A 17,693-nucleotide genomic window follows, 5' to 3' on the forward strand; every position below is an offset into this window, starting at 1 on the left:
CAGAATCGGAAAGATACATTGCTTCCTTTGGTTTCTTTAGAACATAAGAGATTTTGTATCACTCACATTCTTGGCCTTTTTTTCCACCCACACAGGGAAACGGGGAGGAATGCAGGAATCAAAGAGCTGCATTCCTCTTCACCACAAAGTACTCACACTTGGCGAATGGCAAAGATTTGGGTCATCATTTTTTAAATGATTGCCAAGCAGTGAGGAGCTCAGGCCCAGCACAAATAACAGCCTCCACGATCCCTTCCAGCCCTGCGCCTGTGGCGTCGACCACAGAGCCTGTTTGCAGGGAAAAAATCCAAATTTCTGTGTCCCGAGGGGAGGCATTCATTACTCAGCAGCACCCGCTTTGACCTCATAAGTAGGACAAGTGTTGTTTGCTGTGGGCAAGACTTTTTGACTTCCCTGTAAACGGTTTCTGCATCTAGTCCAATAGAATGGGTGTGGAAGTGTATTTATTGCAACCACAAGGATGTGCAAATTTATTTATAGTATAAACGGTCCTTTCCACAAGTCCTAGCTGTCAACAACTCCCTGTTTTCCTGGAGTTCCCCAGGAGCCAAGAATGTTTTGTTTCTGAAGCCTGGTACCTGGAGAGCTAAAATAACAATCTTGTTAATCAGAAGACAATGAGACTAACTGCTGTTTTGCAGTGTTTCCACGGGGCCATACCTTTTAATTGCCGAGTGTTGGCAATTTAACAGACTGTAATGAGTACACTGTCCCTCTTTTTTTTGCACACAGCCCGTTGAGCTCGGTCGAAACAGGAGTTTGTTTTGTGTACGGAGCCGAGAAGACTTATTAAAAGCCGACGGAAGCGTTTGGAATGAGTTTATTTTGACTGGCGAGGTATGTCTTGATGGTTTGCATTCAAATGCGAGAGAAAAAAAGAGATAAAGTGGATTAGCCTCAATCATCTGGGAGATGACATTTCTCTCCGTGTTTGAAGTATTTTATGAATTAGAGAATGGGACTGATTTTGAAGCCTAAATTAATTTAATCTGTTTGCTTTTGTTTGATGCAGCAGCTGCAGCAACTCACCCTCCTTCTTTGAAAATCTTCAGCTTCGAGGTTTCGAAAAGCCAGTGCAGCCGGTGAGTAGCGGTGGGCAGGAGGCTGCCTTGGGTGGGGAAGGTAGTCGGTGTTCAGTTTCCCCCGGTGGACGGTCTGGCATTCCCCGGTGGGGTTTTGTCTCCAGCTTCAAGCTAGACGCTCTCACACTTGCCCATCGTGCTTTTTATTAAAGGACAACTTGCCAGCAGAAGCCAACAGGAGGAAAAGAAAGGAAATTATTATCCCAACTCCTTTTCCTCCTAGCACATTTTCATTGGGGCGGGGTGGGGGGGGACCTTCAGCGTGAAGATGAAAGAGGCAGAAATGTTCCCATCGGTCATGGCCCATTAACGGTGCCTGACACCCAAGTCTCCCACACATTCGGCGCACCCGGAAAACCCCAGTTGTGTTAAGAATCCGGATTTCTTTGGTGCGGTAGACGGGCCAATACACTCGAATCCTTGATCATAACCGTGCATATGGGTCCGCCCGTAATCTTCCTAACTCCACCTCGGAAGGCGAGGGCTCCGTGTTTCCTAGCAGGACATGGAGAAAGTGTCTTTACAATAACACTGTCTGAATGTTCACAGTCAATATTCCCAAAACTCTCGGTTACTTAAAAGGAGATTAAGTTAACCCGGCTCATCCCAATACCAATCCACCACCAAATCAGGCTGGCTTATCACAGCCGGATACACCGACGAGAGACGATTTCAAAGTTGAGGGAAAGAAAAGAGAAATTTGCCTATCCTGGTGCTTGATTCGGGATTTCCGATAATATAAGTCCTCCCCACCGTCGACCCCAGCTTGGTCTGGAAGGAAAGTAAGTGAGCCAATTTTAGAAAAAGAAGTACTTGGAGAAATCAGGAAGGTGCAAGAAGTGTCCGAGGACGGTCACATCTCACTGGGCAAGTTCTGGTGGCAGAATGTTATTGAAAGTCTACATGGCATTTACGGATTCATTTCTATGAGGACCTTTGAAGTTAGAAGCTGGAGAAAAGGAAACTTGATGAATTTTCTGATGAATCTCATTTATCAGGGCATTTGCCCTGTAACACAAGTCACCCTACATGTAAAGTGTTTTGGATTCGGGTTTGGAGAGCTGTTCCTGCCATTTGGGGTTGGAAAGAATCAGGGTCTCCAAACTTTTTGCACGGGTACCTTGAGCGTATTAGAAAGTTTAAAAACAATGATAAATCTCCTTAAGCCTTTGAGATGGCAAAACAATCTCAAATCTTCAGAGAAGGCCCTGAGAGGTCAGTGATCTTCCTCCAGCAATAGGGACAACTCCCAAGGGAGCCCAGCAGGAATTCCAGCCTATTCTCTAGGCTCTAGCTCCAATTTTCATTTAAATCAATCTCTATAAGACTCTGTTTCCTCTTCAGTAAAATGGGAATGAGAATTTCTACAGGACAGATAACTGTGAAGACTCAGTGAAAGGATTATGTAAAGCATTTAAACCCCTTTACGTTGTCAATGTTGTGCTGTAATCCTTGTTACTGTTATTATTATACCCATCAAACTGCATCTCTTCCCCTCTGGGAATTCATTTTGAGGTTATATCTTCTGGTCTTTTTTGTAAGATGGTTATTTGCAAGCAAATGAAAGATAGTCTTAGCCAATATAAAATGAGAAACGATTCTTCTAGGAGTACATATTCTGCCATCACTGAATTTTGATAGTAATACCACACTAGAAAACAAAACATTCCTAATCAGTACTCATCCAAGATTGCAACTTTGGTCAAAATATACTTTTCTATTCTCTTTGTCTATGTGTTTGTGTGTTAAGGATATCAAGTCATCTAATTTTTTGAGCACCTACTCTGTGTTAAATGTCATACTAAATATTAAGGGGAACAGACAAATGTCAGAAGAAGCTATCTTCATTCAATCCATTTATGAACCCACTGTCAACATAATATAGTCCCTGTACTAGTCTGTCATTTGCAAGGGACAGATTCCCAATTGAGGCTGGCTTAAGAATAATTTATTAGCTTGTGCACCCCATGGAGTAACAGAGGAGTTTGCTGAAGAAGAAAGAATGCTACCTAGAAAGAAGACAGATGTCAGTGCAGGTGGTTACAATCCACCACACCCCCGACTGATAACATCTTCATCCTCATTCATATAAACCACCCCGGGAGTTCATACAAATAGCACACAAACAAGAACTTCTTTTTTACACTGACAAAATGATACTTGAATCTTCCGGGAATTAAATCAAAGCAGACAAAAGATTCATAACAAGTGGTCTTGCATAGGGAACAGTATTTCAGTGCCTCCACTCAGCCTAATTCTAGAAACCTGGAGAGGTGGGAAGAACGAAGATATGCTCCTTCTACTCAGCACCCCCCCACCCCTCACTGCAATCTCATGAAGCCTCGCGCTGGGCAAGCCAGGCACCTGCTCCAGAGCTGCTGCCCCCCCTGGCACGCACTGCACCAGAGATTAGGTACCCTTTTCCTATTGACTCTCCCTCTAAACAGTAAGCTATTGAGGGACAGCAGTAGAGTCTGCCCTGCTCACAATTTTTTGAGGGCCTACTATGTGCCAGGGGGGCGGGGCAGTGTGGGCACAGAAGTGAACAAAACAAAGCCCTTTTTCTCAGGGACCTTGCCTTCCCATGCACTAAATAGGTAAATATACATCAGATGTGAGAGGTGCTAAGAAGAAAGTGGAAAGACAAGAATGGGATCCTCCAGGCCTCGCCTTCCCTGGAGGTCCGGGAAGCCCTGGGGAGGAGCCCTCCCAGTGGCAAGAGGACTGATGTGGTCCGAAATCAAGACCCGCTCCCCACTCCACCCCTTTTGAAGAGCAGCATTGGGTGGGGGTGAGGGTGGAGGAGGGGGGCCGTGGTAAAGACTCGGGTTTTATGCTAAGTCAAATGAGAAGCTGTTGAAGAGTGTTTTTTGTTTTTGTTTTGTTTTTTGCGGTACGCGGGCCTCTCACTGTTGTGGCCTCTCCCGGATGCGCAGGCTCAGCGGCCATGGCTCACGGGCCCAGCCGCTCAGCGGCACGTGGGATCTTCCCGGACCGGGGCACGAACTCGTGTCCCCTGCATCGGCAGGCGGACTCTCAACCACTGTGCCACCAGGGAAGCCCTGTTGAAGAGTCTTGAACAGAGAATTTGTAGTATTAGAATTCGGGACATAAATGAAGGGGAACAGGACCTGCCACCTGAAAATATGCCACTTTGGCATAAGAATTATTTTGAGCTGAAGACATTTGCCTTCTTGAAACCCCTTATCTGCCTAAAAGCATTGCCTTCCCGAAGAACTTGTTTGTCATAAATCCCTTTCCAGAGAGCAACTCGAATCTATTCTAGAGACAGAAGCACCTCACCCAAACAGACAGTGTCACAAAACTACCGTATTTCCTATCTCTTCTCCTATGAGCGCATTTATCTTACAAAAAAGTCATCTGTTCTCCCAGAAGTGCCCCTTTGCCCCTCCCCATCCCCTATGATTATGGTGTAGAAGCCCTAAAATCTAACCACCTCCTTGAGTCACATTTCCTCGTGAACTCCCCTGACTAAGTAGGTAATTAAATCTGTTTTCTTCTCTTGCTAACTTGTCTTTTGTCGATTTAATTTGCAGGCCCCCAAGAAAAACACTAAACAGGATAGAGAAAAAGGTTTTTCTCCCTGACACTTCTGTTCCACCAATGACCCATTCGTATTTAGACTGAATACAGGAAAACAGGTTTATTCTCAGAATTTGTGAAATGATATGTTAAAGTATATAAATTCCCTCCTAAAAACAACAAATATGTAAACATATTTTTTTTTATTTTAAAAGTCTATTAAGAAGCCCTGGTACTGGGAATTCCCCCAGGACTGTCCAGTGGTTAGGACTCCGAGCTTCCACTGGAAGGGGCTCAGGTTCGAACCCCAGTAGGGGAACTAAGATCCCACAAGCCAAGCGGCAAGGCCAAAAACAAAACAAAATCAGAAAAGAAGCCCTGCTACTAACAATCTGTCACATCTCCTTCTCAACTAATCTTATAGACGTAGAGTTCTTCAAGGGGCCTACTGGGGTTCTAACCTCAGAACTGGAATTTCACCCTCTCCGTCCACTCCTCTTTCTCAAAGACAGGGAGACTGGGCCCCTGCTGGTTACAGAATTTGGGGGAAGGAGGGCAAAGGTAGAGTCCAGAGATAAATGACCCAAGGTCAATGGGGCAGTGGAGTGGTCTAGGATGGATTTTTTTCCTCCTTCAAATGAACAGCCACTGGGTAGGATGTTCTTTAGTCCTGAATCAACACGTCATCACTATCACCGTCCACACCAGGAACAATCCTTGTAATAATGCTTACATTCTCCTAAGAGAATACTGAAACATTTTTTCTGAGACACACTGCATTGTCTCCTTCGGGAAACTAGATGGGTGGAAACTCAGGGAAGTTAAATACTTGACTGAGATGCTCAGAAGGTCAGCCGCTGACACGGAAAGGGATCATCAACGCAATTCAGTGAGCATGGTTCCCATCAGCTGCAGACACTTCATCTTGGCCTAAGTACCGTTCTTAGTACCTGTGTAACTTTGTCAAGTAAAACTGCACAGTCTCTTGGTCACAGTCTTCACACTATTTATTATCTACCAGGCCCTCTGATGTCTTAATTATATCTGACTTGCCTAGATTTAAAGTCCAGTGGCCAGAAACTAGGGTCTGGTCTCCCTATGTTCCAAAGAACCCAGAGAGCAACACACATATGAGGAAAACAAGTGTCCCAGGAAGAGTCCTCCCTAACCAATTCAGAAATGGGTGGGCATCGTGGGTCCAAGAGATAGGATTTTTTTTCCACCTCCACCCCTTTGCCTATAAAAGCTTTATTTCTTGTTACTTTAAGTTTCTGACATCCTCTCAGGGGAAGGCTTGTATTCATGCAGGCTTGCAGAAAATAGCCCAGAACCCCACAATGGCAGCAGGAAACCCAAGAACTGAGTCACCCACTCAAGCCCTCCACCCTCTCCCTGGCCCTTAAAATGTCAATGTTATTAAATGCAACAGTCAGAGAATCAAACCTTTACCTGGGCCTGTCTCGTCTTTCTGTTGCTCCCTTCTTTCCCCTCCCGTTGTTCCTCCAGCCCATATAAGGATTGATCTCTAGCTTCTCCAAAGCTGGCATAGCTGCTCGCTCTTTTTGCAGAAACAGCCTTCCGTGGTCCCTGTTGCCCCCATGGCCCAGTCTCAGGGGTCACGACCCTGTAAGTGGTGTCCTGAGCCCCACAGAATGGCTGCTGGAATTGGGCCCCTTTGCATCCTGTCCCCAGACAAGAGCAGAGACAAGGGGTTACTCCTGGGAGAAGACACACTTGAAAGAAGCACACTGCATTTCAAGGTACAACAGTTATCACGGGGAAATAATGGCTTTTTGTGTGACTCTAACGTTGGTAACTTGTTCTATTTCTGGCTTTCACTTACGAAAAAGAGACATTGGTCCACAGGTCTTACCGTGTTTTTCTGCTCACTCAAGACAATGTAGATTCTAATTTTCAGTATCGTCCACGAGAATGTCTTCAAGTCAGCTGGAGTGATTCAGCTCTTGAATCTGACTTACAATATCATCTTGCATTCCTAAAGAACTTTCCAGCTTAGGAAGCGCTTCACGTAATGCATTTCCTCACCAGGCCTTCAAGGCAGGCAAGGAGGCTGGAGACGGTCCGGTTTTACCAGGGCTTCTAGCTGCTGGTGCAGCAGCCTACCCACCAGAGCATGCTGCTGTGATGGGGGAGTGTCTCAAAAGCACTTAAAATGAGCCACATTTTACCCTAATGAAATAGCACAAAATGCATAGTTACTTTTAAGGCTTTGCACACTTTATTCAACAAATGTTTTTTAAGCCCCTACACTGTGCCACCCTCTGGCCAGGCACTATGGGTACCGTCGAGAGCAAACAAACAGAAGGCATGGTCCCCTTAAATTCTAATGGACAAGATACACATGAATCTGCAATCACACATAGTTGCACCTTCGAAAGGTACAGGATGCTGACTTAGTCAAGGAGAGCTTCCTGAGGGAGTGACCCCTGAGTTGAGATGTGGAGGAGTGCTGGCATCAGGAGAGGAGAGAAGGAAACAATATTGCAAGGAGAGCATGGATGGTTAAAGGGCCCCTGAGAAGGCCAATGCGGGGGAGCACAGGGCACAAGAAGCATGGGGTGGGGGCAGGATGAGGCTGGAGGGGGAGGGGGGCCCACGTGCAGGGATTTGTAGGATGGTTTCCAGATCTGAGTCCTTAGCATCAGGGTAACAGGAAGCCATGGAAGGGGAGGACCTCTCATGATGAGATGGACATCGTCAAATACCACATTGTGGGGTTATGAGAGGGAAGGAATCAGAGTGGGGAAAGGTAACGAGTCCAGTGCTGTTGAAGCAATTCATGTGAGAAATAATGAGAGCCAAGGGGGCTTCCCTGGCAGCCCAGTGGTTAGGACTTTGTGCTTCCACTGCAGAGGCCATGGGTTCGATCCCTGGTTGGGGAACCAAGATTCCACAAGCCACATGGCCCGGCCAAAAAAAACCAGAAAGAAAGAATAAAAAGAAATAATGAGAGCCAAGACGAGAGTGGTGAGACAGAGAGGGAGAGAAACAGGAGGATTCCAGAAACAGGAAGTAAAGCCAATAGGAGTGAATGATGGATTGGAAATGAAATGAAGAGGAAGATGTCAAGGTGTCCTTTTCAAAGGAATATTTTGTACTTTAAAGATATTCACTTAAAGTACTTAAATGTATGTAAAGTCATGACTAATGTCCCCCAAAGCAAGTTATATCAGGCTCTCTCTTTGTACCATAGTGGAGTTCTCAGACTTGGAATCTGTGGAGTGTTCCAACAGGTTCTGACAGCTTACAGAGCATCCCTTACCCTAGTGTCTTGCTTATCGGACCTGATTGGTTCTTTAATGCACTGAGTGTTTAAGTAAATGGCCCAAAATGATGGCGGAGCCAGGATTTACTGCTAAAGACAGAACTAGGTATGAATTGAGACATTGTGGCCTAGGAAATTAAGGCATTGCTATTTCCAGAATCTAAGAGTTAATATCATATCCATTTACAGAGGAGAAGTAAAACAACATTCAAACAAAAACTCATGGAGAAAGAAGGTGCGTTCATCAGTTCATATTTTTATACCTTAAGGTATTTGAAGGCACTTTAAGGCATTTAAAGCAGAATGCAGAAATCAACCCAATTGCATGCCGAGGAATAAAAATTTCCCCAAGTTCAAATCAACACCATGAAGTTAGTTCTTTTTATTTCATTCAACAAATGTTTATTAAGTAAGCTAGCTTGGGAAAGTTATTTAACATTTTGGGTCTCAGTTTCCACATTAGTAAATAGCAGATACTAGGAGTACCTGCTTTATAGGATTGGTGTAAGGATCAAGTGAGTCGACTGGTGCCCGGATGCCTCTTCAACACTGTCGTCAGCCACTCTCCCCCAGCTAACAAATATCTACTATAACCCTCTTTTCCCTTTCCTCAAAGCCTTCCCACATGCATTTTCCTTCACGAAAACACCCTGCCTCTGGCTGGTTTCTATTCTTCCTTCATGTGTTGTAAGAGCAGGAATAGCAGAAAAAGATACAGGGGCCAAAGCTGACACACACACACACACACACACACACACACACACACACACACACACACAGTAGATAAGTATGTTTGTGTGTGCCAATGCACACATACACGCACTTGCATATTTGTATATAAGTCAGCAGTACAATGCTAGTAGGATTGGAGGCAGTGTCTACATGAAATCAACGTTCTAACAGGAGCATGACACCCTCATGCAGTAAGTAACCACACTACTGTCCTCTGTGTTAACCTGACCTTTATAAGAAGAGTTCACTCTGTTGTGGCCCCTGATGTTTGGGTTTTTTTTTAAAGCAATTGTGAATGTATTAGGGAGATTCCAAAAAAGTGTACCATGGATTATCAAAAGCATGAAAAATCAGTCCTGAGAAGAAAGTTGTAATGATTGGAAGAAAGACAGGACTAACAGATGACCAAATGCCTGCCTCTAGAATGACCATTAGATGCCATTTTAGGGAAGGCTGGGTCTGTGGAAGACAGAGGAAACAGCTTCCTTACACCACAAGACAGACCATTTTTATGACAATATAGTACACTGAGAACTGGATTCTTGGTGTCTAAAACATCTAGATTGTTTTTCCTAGAATTTAGAACCCCTGAGTTAGCTCCCTGACCTTACCACTAACTCGCTGTGTGACTTTAGGTGAGCAATTCATCTAAGTTTCAGTTATTCTCTTCTGCCAAAAGGGAATAATAATATCTACCTCCTAGGTTTTTGTAAAGTTTTAATGAGATAATAATTTGTTCCTGGCTTCTAGTAACAATTCAACAAAAGCTGGCTCTACTCTCCACTTCCTACCTTACTCCCTCAAGATAGGTCAATCAGTATTAAGAAATTATGATCACAAATTATGATCACAAAGTAAAACACATTTTACCTATGTTTAAACTATATATAAGAATCATTGAATGCAAAGAATACTAAATACCAAATGAAATTACTCTGAAAGGATGCATTTGGAAAAAAGAAGGAGTTTGTTATAGAACAATCATTTTAAACAGAAACAGTTTAAAAGGTAGCAAAGGCATCCTTGATGCATAAGCAGTAGTCCATAAGATTAATAAAAATGTTTAGGCAGTCAGCAATTTGGCTAATTCACATGGGTGACTGACTGGGAGAAAGAAGGCTGAAGAGTTAAATTTAGATAAAGAAACAGACTCTTCCTTAGAGACAACTTGAACATATAGATTGCACCACACATTTTTGAGTGATAGATAGAAATGGAAGAGATGTATGCCTCTTTTGCCCTTATCTTTTAAGGACAGCTGAACAAATGGTACATTCTTCAGGAATAGAGTAAGTGGTGATGAACCATGTGTTTTCCAACATGACCTGGAAAATGAGTGTCAGCGCCTACAGTGGGGCTCTCCAACCCCTGGGAGGACCCATAACGCTGATGTAGCAAAATCACAACGGATGACAGAGTGGATTGGTTTCTTTGACGTCAGGGGCATTGTTCATGCAAAATTCATTCCTCAAGGTCAAACAGTCCATCGAACTTATGAAGAAATTCCAAAGCCTCTGATAGATTCTCAGCATGGCAGAAAGAGGAAATTCTAGTTCAAGGCTCCAACTCAAACTAAGCCTCTGCAAAGTACTTTTTTTTTAATCTTTTTCTTTTTACTTATTTATTTTGGCGGCGCCAAGCAGTATGCGGGATCTTAGTTCCCAGACTAGGGGTGGAACCCCTGCAGTGGGAGCTCAGAGTTCTAACCATTGGACCTCCAGGGAATTCCCTGTAAAGTACTTTTGATATTAAAAAAAGAAAAAACCTGACAAGACGCCCTCCTTGACCAAACTTTAGTCAGGCTCCTCTGAACCTTCTTATCAGCTTGGTCTCAACCTTTGGAGGTTAGGACAGTCTTTACTTTGCTCAATTTTAGCAAAATTCCTGCTAAATCAGTTTAGCTAGGATCCTCACCCTCAATATCTGATCACCCTCCATATTGGATCAAATTTCTCATCTCCTCTGCTTGGTATCACATCACCCTGGTCTGCCTTCAGCAAGAATCCTAAGTCTGTTTAGCCAGAATCCCCATTTACCTAGATAGAATTTTAGTAATTTTCCATCCACTGACCCCCACCCTTCTCCTTGGCTAGAAATCCCCACTTGTCCATTCAGAATGGAGCCCAGTTCTGTACTGAGGTCTCTCTACCCCTATTACAATCATTCCTGAATAAAATCTACTTTCACAGCTCTAACTTCTGTCTGGCTCTAGTTTTCAACACTTGCCAACCTGATCACTCATCTTTTCCCCAGTCTTGGCTCCAATTACATCTAACTGTTCCTCAAAATGAAATACATTCTCAGAAGATGAAGATTCCCCACCAATAAAGAAAGGTATATGAAAGTCTGTCAATGTTGTAGGCTTAGAAAATAAAACCAGGGAATTCCCTGGTGGTCCAGTGGTTAGGGACTCTGAGCTTCCACTGTAGGGGCCACGGGTTCAATCCCTGGTCAGGGCTAATAAGATCCAGCAAGCCGAGTGCGTGGCCAAAAAAAAAAAAAAAAAAGACCAAGAGAGGGGTGTGGAAATCTTCACATTGTTTGAACAAATGGCCCCAGGTGACTAAAGATGATAACAACTATGTAACTGTTTATGCTTTGTTTTTTAGAGATTATACTGCTTCATAGGCATCGCTCTTGCACTCATTAGGTTAAGTCACATAGACACAGCATCCAATTACTTGAACTAACTTGCCTGAGGGTCTTGGTTATCTCCAGTTTGACTTCCTAGCTCACTTCTACAGATTCCTCTAAATACAGCTCATTTTAAACCCTTCATCTCTGACGAAGTGATGTTCTTTCTGAATAATTTTTCCTTACCCTCACTCCAGGCCAACACTATTCTGAGGAGTTTATTAATGTCCTTGCTGGTTATATCCTGAGATGTCAGACCTCACCTTAGACTTAATCTCTCTTTCTCCCCCTCCCTCCCCCTCTCCACTTTGGAGTCCCTTGAGCTACCCAGTCCCCATTTACACCTGTCACTTCCCAAGACTTTCCCTACTGCCTCCTTCACCAGACTCTGTCCTGAAGTCTGGCGAGCAGAGTCCTTAGTTTCTGTTTGAACATCTGTCCCTCTAACTACCCTACAGGCCTCCACCCTCATCCATCCCCAGTCATCCCCCGGGGCCTCAATCTCACATCCTAGGGCACCCGAGCCCCCTAACTCCATTTACTGGTCACTTCCACCTCCACCCCACCCCCACTAACAAGGCAAGGTGCCCAAGGCATCATTGTTCTCAACAAAATCATTAGACTTTTCTATTCTTTTTTTTTTTTTTGGCTGTGCAGCACAACTTGCTGGATCTCAGTTCCCCGGCCAGGGATTGAACCTGGGCCCTCAGCAGTGAGAGCTCAGCGTTCCAACCACTGGACTGCCAGGAAATTCCACCCTTAGACTTTTCTGAACTTAATTTTTTCTTTCTTTTCTTAAACAAAGGGATTTTTCACATTAGCAGTCAGGGCTTAGATTACCCATTCTGTCCAAGAGAACTCCAGATGGGACAGTTTAGGGACAAGAGTTCATTTAGCAAGTCCTTGAGAGCCTGACAAAGGACAGGCACTGTTCTCAGTTCAGGTGAGCCCAATGCTGAGCTGGGGCTCATGCTCTTGGCCTGGGGGTCAAGGACCCAGAAGCCACCCAGCCAGTGGGAGCAAGAAGGTTGGTGGTAAGGTGAGAGGGCAGCCAGTACTGAGTACATCTAAAGACCCTTCTGTTGTTTTCCTTCAAATAACTTCCAAAGGGGAATAGCTTAGAAAAATCTGAGAGCATTCAAAGAACAAAGATGTGAAAGGGGCTGGAAAATAGGACCCACGACGGACGGGGAAAAGAAGCTATGATTCTTAGTCTGAGGACAAGAAAGTCTAGAGGCCATTACACAATGGCCTGCAAGGTTTAAAGGGATATTCCTCAGAGGATGGAGACCAGCTGTTCACAGTCTCTAGTGAGGACAGAACAAAAGGAAATGAGCTTCAGCTCCCACAGGAGTGACTTAAGCTAGAAAATAATCTCTGCCAATGAGGATATCAGGCTTGGGATAAGTTATCAAGGGAGATCAGAGCCTCTCCTCCTCTGGAGTTCTTCAAAACATGGAGGAGCCCGTTTTCCTGGGCAGATGGGGTGCAATTCTGTTGGCAGACAGAGGAGGGGAAGGGGACCAACATCCAGTCTCACCAGCCACGTGAGCCTATGACTTCTACAAATAGCCCGCGCTTTTGTGTAGCAGCATAATAGTTTTTTGGACTCTGGTATTTGCAGAATTGAGTCAGGGGAGAGGTAAAAGAGAAGGCACGTGAGGAATGAGGAAAAGGAAGAGAAACTGTATCATTTTTCCGTGGGAGAAGGAAGGAGAAACTGCAAATAACCAAAGTGGGCCCTTAGTAGCTCAATTTCTCAAGTAAGAATCTCTTATTTTTTCATATGAAAATTAGCTTCTATATAAATACACTAATTGGCCATTCTTCTTTCTTTCCAGGTTTCCTGACATCCATTTGTACGGTCCCTTTATACCTTCAATATTAGCCTGTTTCAGTTTCCTGCACAGTAAAAGCCAAAGACAGATTCTTGCTATTGAATCCAACACTTCACAAATCCAAAGCCAGAATCTTCGGTATGACATTACCCATCTATTTAAACTCAAACCTGGCACCAAATTCCCAGATATTTTTCCTATTTTTAATTCCTTAAGACCTCTGAGTGTCTCTCCAGCCTTCAGCCTGTTTCATTAAGTCCAACACTGAAGGTTGACTCCTACGTCCCCAGAGCCAGTGTCTCTGAATCTGATGGGCATCTAGGGACAGCCATGCCCACGGGGCTGAAGTACCCAGAAACACTCCCCATCTCTCCAAGGACGCAAGGCTCCAGAAGCCAGCCAGGAGCGGCCCTCACAGTGCAGAGCGTGACATCATCTGTTCCTGGCATCTGCTCCCACTCAGAGCAGGCCCTGAGGATGACTGGAAGGAAGGGACACTTGTCTCTGAGTCTCAGCCAGTGTCCGGTGGTCCACCCACCCCCGGAGTGGCCACCCGAAGGACCACCTTCCTCAGGCAGCTGCAATGGCAGGTACCAGGCTGTGAGCCCCACCAGAGATGAGCCTTCTCTGTCCTGTTCACTGGGTGTGTCCCCGGTGCCTAGAACCGTGCCTGGCACACGGAAGGGAGCATCAATATTGATATTCGGTGACTGAACTAACAGATGCCAGAGTAGGAAGAGGCCTTGGAGACCATCCATCCCTACCCCTCATTCCAGACAAAGTTCAGCGTGAGGCCTTTCTCAGGCTTGTCACAATCCTTTTCTTTTCCTTTTCCTTTTTTTTCTGGCCGCACCTCGCGGCACGTGGGATCTTAGTTCCCTGACCAGGGATCGAACCCGTGCCCCCTGCAGTGGAAGCACAGAGTCCCAACCGCTGGACCACCAGGGAAGTCCCCAAGTCCACACTAAGATGTTAATGGGTACTAATGAATTTCTCTCTCTCTCTCCTTCCCCCTCTAGGACTCTAGGGGGAAGCTGACCTTCCCTCAGACCCTCTTGCGCCAGCCCCTCCCTTGCTGGGCAGTGCACACTCATCCCCAGATGCAGAGAAGAAAGGATTCTCCTCCATCGTGCCTGAATTCTTGAGTTGGCGCCAAGAAACAGCCAGCTGGAGCAGAGCCAGTTGTGATAGAGTTTCACGCATCGGCCAAGAACAGATTCTGCCCAGGAACTCGCACTCACACAGCCCCGTCCAAGGAGAGTGAACACAGAGCGAGCCCTCACAAGGTGTAGGAAGCAAGAGGGTGGCACTCGGGGGCCCAGGAAGCCCTGTCATCACCCCAACCCGAGGCTGCCAGCAAGCCCGGGCCAGAGGAAGCGGGCTGTGCTGCCAGAGGCTGTGCTGAGGTGAGACACGGGGTAGAAGCATCTGGCTAGCAGCAGTGCCAGCTCCCAGACCTGGCTGCGTGTGCCCAGAATCACCTGGGAGCTTTTTAAAAGCAGCTCCATTGCACCCAGGCTCAGATCTACCAACTGTGTCAGAGTCGCAGAGGGTAGGTCCCAGGATCTGTGTTTTTTGAAACGCTGTGATTCTGATGTCCAACCCAGTTTGAATAACTGCCCTGCTGGCTGACTGACCTACATTCTCTCCCTACAACTCTTTTTCCCCTTTGGGAGGGAATTTATCTCCTCTAGTTGCACCAGTAGACTGTCAGCATCACTGAGGCTTTCCTGTCATTTCCAGAATGAGTCTGGCTGTGCTCCTCGGGGTCACACGTGAGTGCACATCCCTAAGCCAGAAGCTCCACTGAGTAACTGAGGTGAGTTTGACTCTTGCTCTGTTATGCGTTAGGAGGTGAAAGGCACGTGCAAACGTTTGTTTATTCAATTCAGGAAACCCTACCACCCTCTCTGTCTTGGAGAGGGTTAGCGAAGGTGTGTTACCACACTCCTTAACCTCAGGAGTCACGCGGAGGGAAGCTAGACGCGTAAACGGCTGAGCAGGAAGGGATGCTAATGGAAGCAGAGGTTTCCCGGGTGGAAACGATCTTTGCTGGGACTGGGAGGGTTCTGCTCAGTCACAATCGGAGAAGTAGGTCTCCTTTAACTGTACCTGCAGGCTCTGGTCCCAAGCATGTCCCACGGGAGGGGACCTTTGTAGATTTCTGGGGTTATCTTTCTTATTTCGCCATTCAGCAGGCTCTGGCCCCCTCCAGTGCTTATCACCTGGAGCTGGGCTCTCGGCTGGTTTCATGGGGCGGAGCCCCGTGTTGAAGCTCCCATCTGAGGATCGGACGCTCCACCTCCTTCTGGCTGAGGCACCATGGGACACCTGCCCCCGACTCCGGTTCCTTCCTGGCTTCTCTTGTCGCCTCTCCGGCCTCTGAATCCTAGTCCCTGTGCCTCATAGCCCCTACACCACTGCTGCCAATGCCCTTGGTCACATTTCTCCCCACTTGTCACAGCCCTACCTCGTGCCTCTTGCTGGCGCTCCGTGACCCTGGTCACGTGACCTCGGAAATGTCACTCCCCTCTGTCACCCCCATCTCCTGGTTTCATACTCTGCCCACTTCATCTCCTGCTGTTCCCTTCATCTGTCATTCTCCCTGCCCCCACCCCTCCCCTTACTCTAGCTCTAATGGGAGCATCCGATGATAGGAATCATAAGTGGAAAGCACACACTTAGAGGATTTCATGTATAAATGACACTGTTTTCCTTACTTACTATCACTGCCACGCAATTAGTTGCCCTTTAACCAGTGAGTTCTCCCAAAACAATGTCTTTAAAATAAAAATGCCCTTTAAATGTTTTCATCTCTATAAGATTTCTGTTCCGTGGTAATAATGGTGGCTGCTGCTTCTTTTATACACCTAAAGAGCTAGAGAATGTGCATTTACAGGAATTCTCCGCCTTCACTAAGCCTCTTAATTACCTGGGATAGTTTTTAACAACACAATGCCTGGTCTCCACCTTCAGGTGTTTCCATTCAATCGACCTGAAGTTGGGCTCTGCGTGTATGTATATATATATATATATATATATATATTTTGGTTTTTGTTTTTGTATTTGGCGGTACGCAGGCCTCTCACCGTTGTGGCCTCTCCTGTTGCGGAGCACAGGCTCCGGACGCGCAGGCTCAGCGGCCATGGCTCACGGGCCCAGCCGCTCCGCGGCATGTGGGATCTTCCCGGACCGGGGCACGAACCCGTGTCCCCTGCACCGGCAGGCGGACTCTCAACCACTGCGCCACCAGGGCAGCCTGCGTCAATATTTTAAACATACTTCCCAGGACAGGCTGATGTGCAGAAAGGCTTGAGAGTCACTGATTTATAGGAAAATCATTCATGATAAATGCATATTCAAATAGTCAATTCCTGGGAGGCTTGATTTACAGCAGTGGTTCCTAAACTCATCCCTCTGAAGCAAGGCAGAAGATCTTAAATCCCGCCCTACCCCACCCACCCCCAATGACCACTAGAAAAGAACTCTGTGATAAAGAATCAAAAGGCAACAAATCCGTGATTTTACAGCTGAACCAATGCTAGAGGTACCTTAAAGGTAACCCAGAAATCTTCTAATTTGCTAGTGTTTTATCCATTATTTAAAGAACACAAGTTACTCAAAAACGCAAATTCATTGGCAGCATATCGCCAATGATATGTGCCTGAAGAAGGAAAAGATGGGGGGGTTATACAATCATTCACTTCAGCAATAAGCATATAGATGAATACATGGATTAGGGACTAGTTACTGGGAAATAATAGGCCCAAAATACTGTCTATAAAAATATGCACCTAGGGATTGGTTCAAGATGGCAGAGTAGAAGCATGTGTGTTCACTCCTACATGCGAGAGCACCAGAATGACAACCAACTGCTGAATAATCATTGACAGGAATACACTAGAACTCACCAAAAAAGATACTCCACATCCAAAGACAAAGGAGAAGCTGCAACGAGACAGTAGGAGGGGCACAATCACAATAAAATCAAATCGCATAACCCCTGGGTGGGTGACTCACAAACTGGAGAACAATTATACCATAGAAGTCCACCCACTGGCGTGAAGGTTCTGAGCCTCACGTCGGGCTTCCCAACCTGGGGGTCCGGCAACAGGAGGAAGAATTCCCAGAGAATCAGACTTTGAAGGCTAGCGAGATTTGACTGCAGGACTTCAACAGGACTGGGGGAAACAGATTCCACTCTTGGAGGGCACACACAAAGTAGCATGCGCATCAGGACCCAGGGGAAAGGAGCAGTGACCCCAAAGGAGACTGAACCAGACCTACCTGCTAGTGTTGGAGGGTCTCCTGTAGAGGTGGGGGGTGGCTGTGGCTCACCATGGGGACAAGGACACTGGCAGCAGAAGTTCTAGGAAGTACTCCTTGGTGTGAGCCCTCTCGGAGTCCCTCATTAGCCCCACCAAAGAGCCTGTACGCTCCAGTGCTAGGTCGGCTCAGGCCAAACAACCAACAGGGAGGGAACTCAGTCCCACCCATCAGCAGACAAGTGGATTAAAGTTTTACTGAGCTCTGCCCACCAGAGGCACACCCACCTCT

General features: G+C 46.1%; 1 long non-coding RNA gene across 4 annotated transcripts; it reads left to right on the forward strand.

Moving 5' to 3' along the window:
* The first annotated feature begins 538 nt into the window (after nucleotides 1–538).
* On the forward strand, nucleotides 539–15,962 carry LOC109549636 (uncharacterized). Of its 4 annotated transcripts, none has more exons than XR_012330411.1 (5): nucleotides 557–858; nucleotides 1,034–1,103; nucleotides 13,140–13,274; nucleotides 14,156–14,542; nucleotides 14,831–15,961. It is a non-coding gene; the product is annotated as an uncharacterized lncRNA (long non-coding RNA). The 4 variants fall into 4 exon arrangements; XR_012330412.1 differs by having other exon boundaries at nucleotides 561–858; nucleotides 15,332–15,959; XR_012330410.1 differs by having other exon boundaries at nucleotides 552–858; nucleotides 14,156–15,962.
* Nucleotides 15,963–17,693: the final 1,731 nt, after the last annotated feature.

The sequence above is a fragment of the Tursiops truncatus genome, chromosome 2, assembly GCF_011762595.2.
Source record: "Tursiops truncatus isolate mTurTru1 chromosome 2, mTurTru1.mat.Y, whole genome shotgun sequence".
In the NCBI taxonomy this organism is placed as follows: domain Eukaryota; kingdom Metazoa; phylum Chordata; class Mammalia; order Artiodactyla; family Delphinidae; genus Tursiops; species Tursiops truncatus.